At 51.4% G+C, this 15,408-nt stretch overlaps 1 protein-coding gene and 4 non-coding genes across 5 annotated transcripts in view; 2 read left to right on the top strand and 3 right to left on the bottom strand.

The window, feature by feature from the left end:
• LOC142824071 (uncharacterized) overlaps nucleotides 1-15,408 on the top strand; it is a 144,051-nt gene that overhangs the window by 24,234 nt on the left and 104,409 nt on the right.
• TRNAL-CAA (transfer RNA leucine (anticodon CAA)) lies at nucleotides 5,488-5,596 on the bottom strand. Its single transcript has 2 exons — nucleotides 5,559-5,596; nucleotides 5,488-5,533 (listed from the first exon to the last, which is right to left on the bottom strand). It is a non-coding gene; the product is annotated as a tRNA-Leu (tRNA).
• On the bottom strand, nucleotides 7,726-7,797 carry TRNAC-GCA (transfer RNA cysteine (anticodon GCA)). Its single transcript has one exon. It is a non-coding gene; the product is annotated as a tRNA-Cys (tRNA).
• Nucleotides 10,537-10,609, bottom strand: TRNAA-AGC (transfer RNA alanine (anticodon AGC)). Its single transcript has one exon. It is a non-coding gene; the product is annotated as a tRNA-Ala (tRNA).
• Nucleotides 13,218-13,289, top strand: TRNAE-UUC (transfer RNA glutamic acid (anticodon UUC)). Its single transcript has one exon. It is a non-coding gene; the product is annotated as a tRNA-Glu (tRNA).

The raw sequence follows: 15,408 nt of genomic DNA, 5'->3' as shown, positions 1-15,408 counted from the left end.
TGCAGGCTTTTTGTGCAAGAGCAACTGTTGTTGTGTAAAAACTTGCAGAGCGTCTACACTGCACGCACGTTCTTGCGCAAGTAAATTTATAGTGCAGCATCAGATAACAGGGCTTCTTGCACAGAAGTTATTCCTCTCCCCACACGGAATAAGCCCTCTTGCGCAAGAACTCGTACACAAGGAGGCAGTGTGGACGGGCAACAGGGGTTTCTTGCTCAAGAAAGCCCTATATCTAAAATGCCCGTCAGAGCTTTTCTGCGCAGAAGAGAGTCCGCACTGCCAAGGGTGCTCTTGCAGAAAAGCACTTCTCTTGTGCAACAGCACATGGCAGTGCTGAGACACTGTAGTGCAAGACCTTTTGCACAAGAACTCTTGCACAAAACAGTTCTTGAGCAAGAAGCCTGCACGGTAGATGTAGCCAGGGGGTGTTTGGGTTTGTTACCAGCAGTGATCTTTGTACAACAGCCCAGGGAACATTGTGAAAAGCCAAAACCTTCCCGTCCTGGGTGTCCTTGGCCAGTCAGCAAGTGGCAGAAAGGTTCCCTGAAGTGCTGACTTCAGGTGATTTCAAACAAGCTACTGCAGCTCAGATGAGGTGGCCGAGTGGTTAAGGCAATGGAGTGCTAATCCATTGTGCTCTGCATGCATGGGTTTGAATCCTATCCTCATTGGGTATTTGTAGGCTTTTCTCTTGCTTCTCCCAGAGGTTCAGTGCCAGCCCCTCCTGTACCCCTGCCTGCCCCAGCCCCTCCCACTGCAGCCTGGGGAAAGGGGAAATCTCCACAGAGACACTCCCAGCTGGGACCCTCAATCCCTTCTGCCCTCAAGGGGAAACCTCCCAAAGGAGATTCCAGGCAGCCAGGCCATGGGGGTCTTTGAGATGCCCCAGCCCTGCAGCCTGTCCCACCTGGCTGTTGTCATGGACCCTCTGTGAGGTCACTGCCTCCCAGCCAATGAGCTGAGGTGCTGCACAAGGCCCTTGTGATGTCACTGCTGCCTTGCAGGGCTCCTGTCCTGCCCCTGGCCAGCCCCTTGGCATGTGTGAGCTGCTCCCCCTCTGCCCCCGTCACTCAGGGCTGGTTCTGGGGCTCAAGCAGGGAACATCAGAGGCTGCTCAGGGGGCCACATTGCTAGGCCAGGGGCCCTCCTGTGGGGCTGTGAGTGTTGCTGTCCCTGCTGTACAGACAGGGCCATAGAGTCTCAGGAGGCTGCACCTGTGGGAGACACTTTCCTGGTTTCGGGAGGGAGACGAGACATCAAGGCCCATGACTCGGAGCCAGCTACCGATACCCATGGAAAGCTGATTTTCAGAGGGGTGTGATCAGCCCTTCCTGTGTATCTGGCTTCTTCAAAGGGGATTAATCAGTTGCTAAAAGTTGAAAAAGGGACAATTAGAAGGGTGAATTTGTCTCTGGGACTGTTTTCTGTGTTCTCCTGTTCCCTGATGGACAAGGCACTGGCCTTCTCAGCCATGTGTTGTGGGTTCAAGTCCCACCTGGCATGACAGCTTCCTCTCACTGACAAAGAACTTATCTTCCTTTGCTTTCTGACACAGTTGGCAAGGATGCTCCATAGTGGCTGTCTCTCTCTCTACAGAAGCTTTTCAGATCTCTCACTAGCAAATGCTGGTGTTAGGTGCACATCTGAGTGCTAAAAGCCCAGGGCTGTCTAGACTGGCATGATTTTCTGCAAATGCTTTTACGGAAAAGCGTCCGTGCCAATCTAGATCAGTTTTGCGCAAGAAAGCCCCGATCACCATTTTCCCTGCCTCCCTCAGCTTGTGTGGCTACTTTGCCCCATTTCCTGCCCCCCTGCCTGAGCTGACAGAATGGCTGAAAAGGACAGCAGCTGCTGATGGATAAGGGGTGGGGGAGAAGACCAGCAACAAGACCCTGGAAGCAAGAAGGACCCACCATTCAGTCTCTGTCTACCCACCATTCAGTCTGACAAGTCTGAAGGGGGAATTTGACTGACAGACTCTTCTGAGCTAGAATTCCAGCTCCCACAGCGTTCACAGGAATGGGGCAGCCCAGTAGGGACTGAAAACCACTGCTCCAGGTGAGGTTTGAATTCACCTCAGCATGTCTCCTATGCACACTGCTTTATAAATACTGTGCACTGACCCATTGCACCACTGGAGTAGATGTTTGAGAGTTTTCTCCAAAGTCCTTACATTGAGAAAGTGAAGAAGCACAAAGTAGAATTGAGCCAGAGGAGCAAGAAGATCAATTCTCAAAGATTTACACAAACCAACAATTCCCCAGCACATCCCCATCAGCCCATAGACCTGTTCCATATCTTGGGCCAGCAGTCAAAGGGTGTGTCTAGACTACCTAGTTTTGTCGACAAAAGTGGACTTTTGTCGACAAAACTATACCAGCGTCTACAGTACCGCTGAGTTCTGTCGACATAACGTCGACAGAACTCAGCAGTTTTGTCGACGCTGGTATACCTCATTTTACGAGGCATAACACCTTCTGTTGACAGAACTCTGTCGACAGAAGGTGTTATTGCCTGTAACGTTGCGTCCAGACTACGGAGTTCTGTCGACAAAGCAGCTTGCTTTATTGACAGAACTCAATGTGTCTGGACAGTATCTGTCAACAAAACTTCCATCGACAAAACGCGGTAGTCTAGACGTACCCAAAGAAGCAGCGACTCACAGGAAGAAGTCTGGGGTTGGGCTAATGAGATGATCTTGTTTTGTCAATGCCAAGCTGTGACCAAAAACAGTGAGATAAGGATCAGACACCAGTGAGGTTCCTGTCACATCCCAGCACCTGCCAAAGCCTGGGATTGACTGAGGGACCTTTAGATGTTTAGTCTGACACTCTCCCCACTGAGCTACTTTGGCTGCTGGACAATGAGTTCTCTGGCCTGTAATTCTCTGTCTGGGATGTTTGGCAGCCGGGCTGCACAAAGTTGACATAGTCATGCCCTGCCCAGGAAGCCTTTCCACAGTGCCCCTCCCCCACAGCCCCTTGGCCAACTCAGCTTGCTGCGGGGGAAGGAATTCGCTCTTGTTAATTCTGTGCCCTCAGGAAGGGGCCAAACCAAGAGAGGCCGGGCCCCACCTGGGGACTCCAACCTCAACCCTGAGACCAAGGGGTTTACAAGCCAGATAATCACTGTTTGCTGCACTTCTCCTTCCCACAACCCTGCAGAACCTCAAAGGCCACAGTCCCAGTGGCTGGGGGAGCCGTGCACGCCTCTCCAATCAGCCTTTTCCTGAGCCAGAAGTTCCATGGGTGGCCAGGGGAGGCCTCTTCTGTGTCCCAGGAGGAGATAGGAAAATGTGAGCAAACACCACAGCAAGGCACCACTGGGAGTTGAAGCCAGAACCTCCTGTTTACAAGGCAGGCGTGTTAGTCAGCTAAGCCATGGTGCACTCCTCAGCCCCGTAGAACAGCTCTCCTCTATGGTCCGAGATAAGCCACAGTGCCCACCCCCAAAGCCCCTTTAAAACTGTTCTAATTTATGGCACCAGACAAGACCTTTGACTCTCAAAGAGCAACCAGTCCCCATTTCCCTCCAGCTTTCCCAACCTGGCGGTGTCTGGCTCCCTGGGCACAGAAGGCTACAGCTCGATGGGCAGAGGCTCTGACATGCACATCTCCCCTAGCTACTGGGACTGTGGAATTGGCCTTGAGGTTGAGCAGGGTTGAAGGAAGGCAGCAAACATTGACTACCTGAATTGTTAACCCCTTTGTTTCAGGGTTTGTGTTGGAGTCCCCGGAGGGGGCCCAGCCTTCTTCAATTTGCTCCCTTCCTGAGGGCACAGAATTAACAAGAGGGAATTTTGTAACCCCAGAGCAATCAGAGTTGGCCAAGGAGTTAGCAACAAAATTTTTGTCAACATTTAAGTGGAGGCAAGGAAACCCTCAGCGGTGTTTCTGTGTGTTTGTAGGCCAATGTTCATTCAAGTGGGTCTGTTTTTCAATGGACCTGCCCCTACTGCACCCCTAGAGACTCTGAAACAAAGAAGACACACGAGAAGAACACGACTTTCTTCCTTTTGCTGAGACATGGAAGGATCTAGCTCAGGTTTCACTCAGGGAGTCTGTCTGCCCCTCATCAGCAATGTCATCTACTTGGGGGAGCAGTTGCACTGAGACTTGTGGAAGGGACAACTTGGACAAAGCAGCATGTGTCAAGCACCCTTCGATAGCTCAGCTAGTTCCACCTTGGTTGCTTTCTGCTAAGGCCACGCTGGAGGGAAAAGAATGACTTCTTCAAGCCACAGTTGAACCCGCAACCTAAGGATCACTTGCCAAACACACACTACAGTCCACCGCTCTACAAGCTGAGCTATCGAAGGTGCCTGAGCAGCATTAGTTTGTCCAGGTTGTCCCGAGATGCCTCCAATGCCCACTCCCCCCAAGAGTGGGAGGTGAACTCTGAAAATCACACCTGTGCTCTTATCTGCCCTGAGAAAGGGCAGCAACTGTGCGTGGGGTACAGAGAAAGTTTGGGCATGTGAATGGGACACGTACATTGCTGGACTTACATTGCTGGCAAAGGACATTGCTCAAGCCACTTGAGCTGAGACTTATTAGTGGGTTGGTTCTGAACCCAGCTTGTGGTATTTTCCCAGACGAATGCCACGTTACTTCTCACCCTCTTTCATTCAGAGTTTCTTTTCTACATTCAGACTCTGTGCTGGCAAGTGGGGAAGCATCACCTCCCCGAGGTACTCGGGGCGGTGTGGGGGGGTGGATTTCCCAGGCTGCTGGGTGGGGGCTCAAGCCACTTTTGTGTGAGATGAATGAAGAGAAACCCCTAGACATCGAACCCAGCCCTGGCTGCTGCCAGCACTACCTGGCAGAAGAGATACACTAGCAGGGGGAGTGACCAAAGCACAGGCCTCGCTATGAGCAGGCTTAGAACTTTTTCAGGGAAACCCTATTGGATTTCTAATCCAACACCTTAACCACTCAGCCATCACAGATGTAAAGACGGCAAAGCCCCAGGGCCAGGGGAACTGGCAGATAATCCCAATGCCCAGGCGTGATATCACCTGCTACATAAAATTCACACAGCAAACTGGGCTCTTAGAACAGGGGAAGTTTGGGGGCTCGTTGCTGGGCCGTGGGGTGAAGCATCAAACCAGCCCCCTGCTGTGTGGCCTGTGAGTGTTGCTGAATGTGTGCCCCTGGAAACGGGAAACAAAAGGACTGGGAGCCACACAGAGACCCTGCTGGGCTGAAGTCCCAACGACTCCACTTTGTCTTTGCCTGTGGGCTTGGCTGTCTGCAGCCTGGGAACCTCCTGGCTCCTCAGACCACTGGTCTGGATGGAGCGTTACAGACGTCGAAATAATGGAATTGCTGTGTAGATGCTCCTATTGTTATTGCAGTGTAATGGCTGTTATTCTCAAGGAACGCTGCCGTGTAGATGCAGCCTCAGAGAAATGCTGAGCAAGGGCTCCTGCAACATCAGGGGAGTCATTGAAATGAGGTCACTTCTCTAGATATAGAAAGGAAGAGATGTCAGGAGTGGGATTTGAACCCACATCTCCATTCAGAGACCAGAACACCCAACTGAGGGAAAGACAGAACCTTGAATCTGGCGCCTTAGACCGCTCGGCCATCCTGACAACTGTGCAAAGATTTTCAACCGCAGTTTTCTTACATGTGTGAGTTGCTCGGGGAGGCAGCGGCGGGAGCACCTCTCTTTCCCCGCCTAACAGCCGCTCTACAGCACAGCTGGGTATATTCCTACTCACCCTCACCTACCGTTGTGAGGTATTTTACAGGGAGCTGACAGGAAACAGAAGAGGGTAAACCGCTGGCCGACAGAACCGAGGCCTGGGATTGTCCTGTGCCAGGGAGTCTGTGTCAGTGCCCTTGGGGATCCTGAGCAGGGTTGGTACTTGGGGGTGGGGCTGTTCTGAAAGGCTGTAGGTGCCCTTAGACCCTTTTGTCCTTCCCTGTCTCACCCCAGCGCTGAGCAACACTCAGTGTCAGTCTGAGCATCCGTCCTGCTCTGGGACGTGTCTTTGTGGCAGGAACCTGCCCAGGTGGCTCTCGCAGTGAGGCCCCTCCCTGGCAGCACCGAGCAGTGAGAGCTGAGTGAAGGGGGAGGCAGGACCAGGGGGAGAAGGCTCCATGCCTATGTCAGAGGGAGGCTCTGCCCTGGCCAGTGGGGAATCGTTGCCTCTCCAAGGGGCCCAGGCCTGGTGGGTCATTTCCCCAGGTTACTGAGTGGGGGCTGGAGCCAGTTCTGGGTTGTCTCCTTCAACAACCAAACTGAACCAATGGATCTTGTGCCCACCTGACACTGCGCTGGGCTAGTGCTGTGTGTGCCACAGAGCTTCCTGCAGGGCTGCCCACATGGGAGAGGGGAGGGGCAGTTTGAGTCACCCAGCTCTGCCCCTTCTGAAGGGCTTGTGAAAATGGCAGGTGCTGTCTTGGCAGTGAGGGAGAGGTGGGAAAGGGTCCCTGAGTGAACCTCTTGGGTCACAGGTGATGTCACAATGAGGTAAGATGAATGACTTGGCAGATGTCAGGTGAAAACTGAGGCTGGTTTCCCTGACTGGGAATTGAACCCAGGCCTCAGCAGTGAAAGTGCTGAATCCTAACCACTAGACCAGGGGTCTCCAAACTACGGCCCGGGGGCTGGATGCGGCCCGCGAGGCCCTCTCATCCGGCCCGTGGAGACCTTTTTGGATTCAAAGGCAGAAGAAGTGAGATTGTTTCAAAACCCATTTGAAGCAGATGTGGCCAGTTGCCCAGATGAACTGCAGCTGGAAGTCATTGAGTTGCAAGCAAATGACCTCCTTAGGGACAAGTTCAAAATAGGACTGGTGGGTTTTTACCAGTTTTTGCCCAAGGAAGACTTTCCTAATGTCAAAACTTTTGCATCAAGGTACCTTTCAATCTTTGGAACAACATACCTGTGTGAACAAACATTTTCAAGAATGAAATACGTGAAGAACAATTTGAGAACAAACTTGTCCGATGATAATCTCAGGTCACTGTTGATGTTAGGGACAACAAATCTAAAGCCAGAAATGTCTGCTATTTTGGCATCCAGGAAACAATTTCACCATTCACACTAATACAGGTGTTCATGTGTAGTGTATGAATGTGTTATTAAATAATAACTGAATAAAATAATATTAAATACATAATTAAAAACAACATCCATGTTTTGATTGTTTTTTATTTGGACCTCAAGTGTGTAGTCGGCCCCCGAACTGCTGTTTGATAGTTAATGCGGCCCTCGGGCTGAAAAGTTTGGAGACCCCTGCACTAGACCATCAGGGACACATGAACAAGGCTCTTTCCTTACCTACACTAGCCTTTCACAGGCCACTTTCTGTCCCCTTCAGGACATGGGTCCATTTTCCATTGCTCAGAGGGGACAAGAACAGAAACCAAACAGAACATCAGAACAGCCAGACAGGGCCATGCCAGTTGCCCAACTAGCTCAGGATCCTGTCTCACAACAGCAGCCAATCTCATTGCCCAGTGGGAATCCTCAGGACAGACAGTTATTAAATGATCCCTCCCATCACCCATTCCCAGTTTCTAGAATACACCAGCTCAGGACACCTGCCCTGTCCATCCTGGCGAAATGCCATTCATTGTGGCCACTAGGGCTTCCAAAGTTGAGTAGCTCTGCATTAAGGGTTCTTATTAATGTCAAGAACCTCAAGCAATGTAAAGCCAGAGTGTGATGGAACTGGAAAGGAAAATATTTCCACTAGAAGGAAATTTTCTAAGGGGGCAGTTGGGTTTGAACCAAGGACCACTTGATCTGCAGTCAAACACTCTACCACTGAGCTACACCCCCACAAAAATTATCATCTGGAGCCAATGTTGGGAACTGGACAAGGAACAAGAGACAAGAGGCTTTTGTGTAACTCACATCCCAGGTGCCACCCTTGGGCTTGGTCTCCACACTGAGCAGGAGGGTGGCAGGGGTCTGATGCTGTCACAGCTGCAAGGCAAGTCACCCACCTGGCCCCTGAGCTCCATGTGGGCAGCAGCCAGACAGTGTGTTGCATAAATTGCTGATTTCGTCCCCTTGGAGGCTAGTCTGATTTACCCCAAGAAGAGAGTCACACTTTCAGGCTGGGTCCAACTCAAGTTTATTGGTTGCAACCAAGGTACGGCTAAGGAACTCAATGTTCAAAGCAGAGCCGACCCTGAGCGTTGGCTAAGCATCCTTTTTATACTTTCTTTAACTTTCTTATCTAACTTGGCACGTCTTGATTTGTTACCTTAGCTTTGTGTTGCCGCGTTATTGGTTAGCATATTTCAACTCTATTCCATTCAGTAACAACCACCAATATAGCTTACTTAAGCAATAGCAATTAGCAAATTTCCCTAACTCAAGTAATACGTGTACTCCAGTCCTTGAGAAATGGGTCTAAATGGCTAGTTCCCCTTTTTACTACAGCTTCTAAAACATGCGCAATTAGCTAAATGATATGTGCTGTTTCAAGCTTAAGTAATGGAAGGGGGAAGAAGCACACATAGTCTTTACTATATTTTACTACAAGTGTGAGTGGAACAGAGCGTCGTGGGGGGCGGGGATTTGTATATTTTAGGAAGGGTCCTGAGTCCTGGCTCCCAGCCACGCACCTTGGCAGAAAGACCAGCGGCCCCTGCACAAAGCGCATTGTGGGAATAAGAGTTGGAGCGGCAGGAAAGGGGCTGGCCCCTCAGCACCAGCGAGCCGGTGGGAGAAGATGGGAGTGAATCCTGCTACCTCTCATGCGCAAAGGCAGCACTTTTCCAACGCAGCTAATTCTGCCCCATCTGCAACCTGCCTCCAGTGCTTCTGCCACTGTCTGGCCCAGGAGGGTTGGTGTCCAGCAGCTCTCTGTCCCAACGTGGCTGTCTTTTGGGGAGAGCAAGTAGGAAGTGGGGGCCGGGGCTGGGGGGGGGGGGCACTACTGGAGCCACTTAGCCCCCTGGCTGGCAAAAAGAAAAATTGGAAATTTCTCCCCTCATTGGGGAACGTGGGCATCGATCCCACTACCTCTCACATGCAAAGCAAGCGCTCTACCACTTGAGCTAATTCCGCTGCTTCACATAGAAGGGTCTTCTTGGAAGCTCTTTCCTTCTCCACAGAGATGTCGGCCTTCTAGGTCAGTTAGTCGTGGGAAAGGAGAAGGCTCCAAAAAGGCCTCAAGGGCAGATCTCAAGGAGACTCCCTGCAGCAAAGCCATGGGGGGGGGGGGGGCTCTGAGATGGCCCCTGCCCTGCAGCCTGTCCCACCTGGCCATTGTCATGGACTCTCTGTGAGGTCATCACCTCCCAATCTCCATTAGCCAATAAGCTGAGGGGCTGCAAAAGGCCCTTGTGATGTCACTGCCACACCCACCCCTGCCCTCCAGGGCTAATGTCCTGCCCCAGGCAGCCCCTTTGCCTGGCTGAGCTGCTCCCAGGGGTGAAAGTGACACATTTCTTACAGGGACTGTTCTATTGGGCACCACCCCTTGGGCTGGGCAGGAGGGAGGGGGAGGCTCAAGGCAGGAAGTGGGGGGAGGGGTTGTGATAGGACAGTACCTGTAAGAAATTAAAATGTGGGAGGCTCAGGGCAGGGATTTGGGGAGTGTGTGAGAGTGGGGGGGGCTCAGAGCAGGGGTGAGGATGTGGAAGGTAGAGAAGTCAGGGCACGGGATCTGGGAGAGGCTTGGGGCTGGGACTGTGTGTGTGTGTTGAGGGGATCCCTCTGCTCTGTGCTCCCTGAGGCCCTTTAACACACATGGACTGACCTGGGCGCAGGCCAATGAGGGGGGTTTCAGTGAAGCTACATGTAAATGGATCCCTCTAGCAATCCCTGCCAGCCACACGCACAGGGGGAGGGACTTTAGCCAAGGAAGCAGAAGCAGCCAATCTGAGGGAGGTTTAGAAGCAAAGGTGGGCTGCTGCCAGGATGGATGAGGGGATGTGACAGGGCACGAGCATGGCCAGGGGAGCAGAGAGGGCCCTGCTGCACCCAGAGACATGGCAAAGCCTGGGAGTGAGCCAGGGACCTTTAAATGTTTCATCTAAGGCTCCGCACACTGAGCTGCCAACAAACCCGTCTGGCTCATTATTAACTGTCCAGGGTGTTTGGCAGCCGTGTCACAGCCTGAGTGTTGCTCAGCACTAGTAGGAGACAGGGAGGGACAAAATGGTCCTGTCAGAACAACCCCCAGCCCTAACCCCAAGGACCAGCCCTTCCCTCCACCCTTACTGGGGTCTGCTGGGAATTGCCTGGATGCCAGCCCACCCCAGTGTCAGCCTAAGGATTGACTGGTCTGTAAAAGCTGCATCCTGGAAATTAGGAAGCAGCTAAAGTGACTCTGGTGGGACTTGAACCCACAATCTTTGAATGTCTAGCTGGACTCACATTAACCACTACAGCTTAGAAGTCCAACATGCTTTCCATTGCACCCCAGAGCCTCATGGGCTGGTGAGTTGGATATCTCCACTCTTTGCTTTGCAGCATGGCAATTGCTGGGGGGGGTCTGTCTCTTTTGGGAGATGAGGTACAAAGAGGGAGGGGGCCACTGAAATTAAAGGACAGCGCTGTCATTGGAGAATGTGGGCATCGATCCCACTGCCTCTCGCATGCTAAGCGAGCGCTCTACCACTTGAGCTAATTCCCCTGCCTGCAAAAGGCTTTACTGCCTCACCCACCTTGTTCCAGAGCCCACAACATCCCTGCGAGTGCTACTTGTGAGACTCACACCTGTGGGTCAGCTAGCTCGGAGGTTTAGAGGACGTGGTGCTCATATCACACTGACGCATCTTAAGAGCAAGCCCCTTATTTCAAGCTATAACAGGCTCGCTATTCCGACGTCCCTGCATGGGGATTTATTTAGAAGTCCTGTGTAGCCAGCCCCAAATTACAAAATAAGCTATTTCAAAATAGGCGCATTGATAATTTTGAGCTATGGGATGCACCCCTAGTGAGTTAGAGCTGAACTCTGCCCCCAGCTCCCTGCTTCACCCACCCACGTACTGATTCCCTCGCTGCCATGGGGCTGTTTGCACTGGCCTCTTCTCTCTGTAGCCAGGCTTCAGCCAGGACTGTGACCCGGCTCCCTGCACCTGGGCCCTGCATTTCTCATCCCTTCAGAGACACTTGCCAGTGGAGGAATAAATCACAGTCACGTGAGTGTAGATTATGTAACTTTGTAGCTGTTGTTGCCTTGGAAACTCCCCACAGACCTTCCCCTGGGGTCCCGGGCAGCCACTCACATTGCACAGCTCACTTCGAGGTGAGGGTGCTGTGTAGACGTGCCCGTCCTGTTGAGGGCCAGCCTGCTGGGGGGAGGCTCTGGCCACTTCCTTTCCTTGTGTCTCTCAGACTGTGTCTACACTGCAGGGCTACGTCTACACTGCAGGCTTTTTGTGCAAGAGCAACTGTTGTTGTGTAAAAACTTGCAGAGCGTCTACACTGCACGCACGTTCTTGCGCAAGTAAATTTATAGTGCAGCATCAGACAACAGGGCTTCTTGCACAGAAGTTATTCCTCTCCCTACACAGAATAAGCCCTCTTGCGCAAGAACTCGTACACAAGGAGGCAGTGTGGACGGGCAACAGGGGTTTCTTGCGCAAGAAAGCCGAATATCTAAAATGCCCGTCAGAGTTTTCCTGCACAGGAGAGCGTCCACACTGCCATGGCTGCTTTTAGAGAAAAGCACTTCTCTTGTGCAACAGCACATGGCAGTGTGGACACACTGTTGGGCAAGACCTTTTGCACAAAACAGTTCTTGAGCAAGAAGTTTGCAGGGTAGATGTAGCCAGGGGGTGTTTGGGTTTGTTACCAGCACTGAGCTTTGTACAACAGCCCAGGGAACATTGTGAAAAGCCAAAACCTTCCTGCCCTGGGTGTCCTTGGCCAGTCAGCAAGTGGCAGAAAGGTTCCCTGAAGTGCTGACTTCAGGTGATTTTAAGCAAACCCTACCAGCTGAGTGGTTAAGGCGATGGACTGCTAATCCATTGTGCTCTGCAGGCATGGGTTCAAATCCCATCCTTATTGGGTGTTTGCAGCCCTTTCTCTTGCCTCTCTCAGAGGTTCAGTGCCAGCCCCTCCTGTACCCCTGCCTGCCCCAGCCCCTCCCACTGCAGCCTGGGGAAAGGGGAAATCTCCACAGAGACACTCCCAGATGGGACCCTCAATCCCTTCTGCCCTCAAGGGGAAACCTCCCAAAGGAGATTCCAGGCAGCCAGGCCATGGGGGTCTCTGAGATGCCCCAGCCCTGCAGCCTGTCCCACCTGGCTGTTGCCATGGTCCCTCTGTGAGGTCACTGCCTCCTAGCCAATGAGCTGAGGTGCTGTAAAAGTTCCTTGTGATGTCACTGCTGCCTTGCAGGCTCATGTCCTGCCCTGGGCCAGACCCTTGGCATGTGTGAGCTGCTCCCCCTCTGCCCCCGTCACTCAGGGCTGGTTCTAGGGCTCACGCAGGGAACATCAGAGGCTGCTCAGGGGGCCACATTGCTAGGCCAGGGGCCCTCCTGTGGAGCTATGAGTGTTGCTGTCCCTGCTGTACAGACAGGGCCATAGAGCCTCAGGAGGCTGCAGCGGTGGGAGACACTTCCCTGGTTTCGGGAGGTAGACGAGATTTCAAGTCCCATGACTCGGAGCCAGCTACAGATACCCATGGAAAGCTGATTTTCAGAGGGGTGTGATCAGCCCTTCCTGTGTATCTGGCTTCTTCAAAGGGGCTAAATAAGGAGCTAAAAGTTGAAGAAGGGACAGTTAGAAGGTGAATTTCTGTCTCTGGCACTGTCCCACCTGACAAAGAATTTACATTCCTCTGCTTTCTGAGACAGTTGTCAAGGATGCTCCACAGTGGCTCTCTCTCTCTCCCTCTCTGCAGAAGCTGTTCAGACCCCTCACTAGCCAATGCTGGTGTCAGGTGCAGCTCTGAGTGCTAAAACCCCAGATGTACAAAGTCAGAATGAAGGGATGCATTTTGCTCTAGGAGTGACAGCCGGAGGGAGGTGACTGTAGCAGAGCAGGGTCTGTCTGGAGACAAAGCGGAGCCTGAGGATGAGAAGGCCCATGAGAGGCAGAGACTCCAGAGCGGGGGGGCTAGTTATTTGGTCTGGCAAACTGGCATGGCCCAGTCTGGCTGCTTTGATGTTCTATTTGGCTGTTCTTGTCCCCTCTGGGCAAGGGAGAATGGACCCTCCCCGCATCCTGAAGTGGACATTAAATGGCCTGTGAAAGGCTAGTGTAGGTGAGCAAGGAGACATGTTTTATGTGTCCCTGATGGTCTAGTGGTTAGGATCCAGCACTTTCACTGCTGTGGGCTGGGTTCAATTCCCAGTCAGGGAAGCCCCTGGCAACTTTTACCAAACAACTCCATAGTCAACTTTCATGGCCATAGTCAACTTTCATGGCCTTAGTCAACTTTCTTGCCACATGTTACAGCAGCTGTGTAGTAAAATATAGTAAAAACTATGTGTGCTTCTTCCCCCTTCCATTACTTAAGCTTGAAACAGCACATATCATTTAGCTAATTGCGCATGTTTTAGAAGCTGTAGGAAAAAGGGGAACTAGCTGTTTAGACCCATTTCTCAAGGACTGGAGTACACATATTACTTGAGTTAGGGAAATTTGCTAATTGCTATTGCTTAAGAAAGCTATACTGGTGGTTGTTACTGAATGGAATAGAGTTGAAATATGCTAACCAATAACGCTGCAACACGAAGCTAAGGTAACAAATCAAGATGTGCCAAGTTAGATAAGAAAGTTAAAGAAAGTATAAAAAGGATGCTTAGCCAACGCTCAGGGTCGGCTCTGCTTTGAACATTGAGTTCCTTAGCCGTACCTTGGTTGCAACCAATAAACTTGAGTTGGACCCAGCCTGAAAGTGTGACTCTCTTCTTGAGGTAAATCAGACTAGCCTCCAAGGGGACGAAACCAGCAATTTATGCAACAAATTGGCGACCCAGATGGGACACCCCTTGGACTACTCCGGAGTCGGACGACAAGATTCGCCGTAGGTGACCGTGAAGTGCGCACCGGACTGTTTGAGTCCGTCACGGCACCGAAAGCGTGAGTCGGGACATCCGGAAAGTTAAAGGAGTCTCTATTGAATGAGTCACACGAGGCTGTCAGGTCCGAAGAAAAGAGGAAGGCGCCGGGGTATAGACGGAGTGAGTATACCTATTCCTGTGTTCTTGTAGATATTGATCTGTAAGTTTGCACTCAGCACAGAGGTCTGAGTATTTGTTTGTCCCCCGGGGGCGTTGCGTTCAGCACATAGGTCTGAACATTGGAAAGAACACAATATTGTGGAATTGGGTCGCACCCAAATGGTAAAAACCTCTGTAAGCCCCAGAAGGAACACCACGAACCAGTGGGTTGCGTGGGGAAATTATGAGGAGTTAGAAAAACCCCAGGGGATTGCTTTTGTTTTTAGTAGGAGTACTTCTGTTCTTGATATTAATGATTTGTTAGAAACCTAAATTGTGAAACTAAAAGTTTGTGTGTAAGAATGGCTGTCGCTGACCAGGTCTGAGACTTAAGCTGACTCCAGCCGCCCCAAGAATCCTGCAAGGGGAAACCCGAGGACCAGGATTTCTTGATTGCAAGGGGGGTCAGCCGAACCTCGTGACCCAGCGAGTCTCCAAGCCCCCTGTTTGTCTATATTTGTTGCTGTCTGATAGACCTGTCTTAAGTGTCACGGTTCCACAAGGGCACACCGGTGTCTCTAGTGAGGCAGCCAAGCACTGGACCCTCTCTGAGTTCGGACGCTAAAAGCTGGTGTGGTGTCATTCTATCGACATACGGAGCCGTGGTAAAAGCGTGTTGACTGTGTGTGTGTGTGTGTGTGTGTGTGTAATAAATATATAGACATGAGTCCAGGTTGCTCCCGGGTAGAAAACTCCGTAACCCCATTGGGATGCATGTTGCGCAATTTCAGTAAATTTAAGGGTGATTTTGGGATTAAAATGACAAAGGATTATTTAATCAAGTTCTGTCAGCTAGAGTGGCCAATCTTTGGGATAGGCTGGCTAGATACAGAGTCTTTTAATGTAAATCTAGTTGCCTCTGTGCATAGTATTGTTACTCGAGGTAGGCACTGAGATTAGTTCCCATATATTAATTGTTGGTTGAATCACATGCAGAGGCGACCTGCGTGGCTGCTGAAGTGTAGTATAGGAGCTTGTAGAGTTATGATAGCAAAAACTAAGGCCACGGGAGGCAAGAGAGCGTGCCCCAAGGTTTTAAATGATTCTAGTAGTGAAGTTGATCTGACTCAGGGCAGGCGTAGAAAAACTCCCATGGTGGAGCAACATGAGGAGGGGAAGGAAGAAGGCGAAGCAAGCTACCTGTATGTAAACCCCTCCTCACGAAGATTAGAGATAATATGCTGGAGCATGCCTTTGTTGTTTCATCTGCATGCCCAGTTGCCTAACTAGGGCGAGATATGCTAACTAAGCTGCAG

Source organism: Pelodiscus sinensis, chromosome 28 (genome assembly GCF_052426305.1).
Source record: "Pelodiscus sinensis isolate ZL-2025 chromosome 28, ASM5242630v1, whole genome shotgun sequence".
NCBI lineage: Eukaryota > Metazoa > Chordata > Testudines > Trionychidae > Pelodiscus > Pelodiscus sinensis.
Note: the sequence above shows the minus strand (reverse complement) of the source record. Positions and strands in the feature narration are given on the sequence as shown.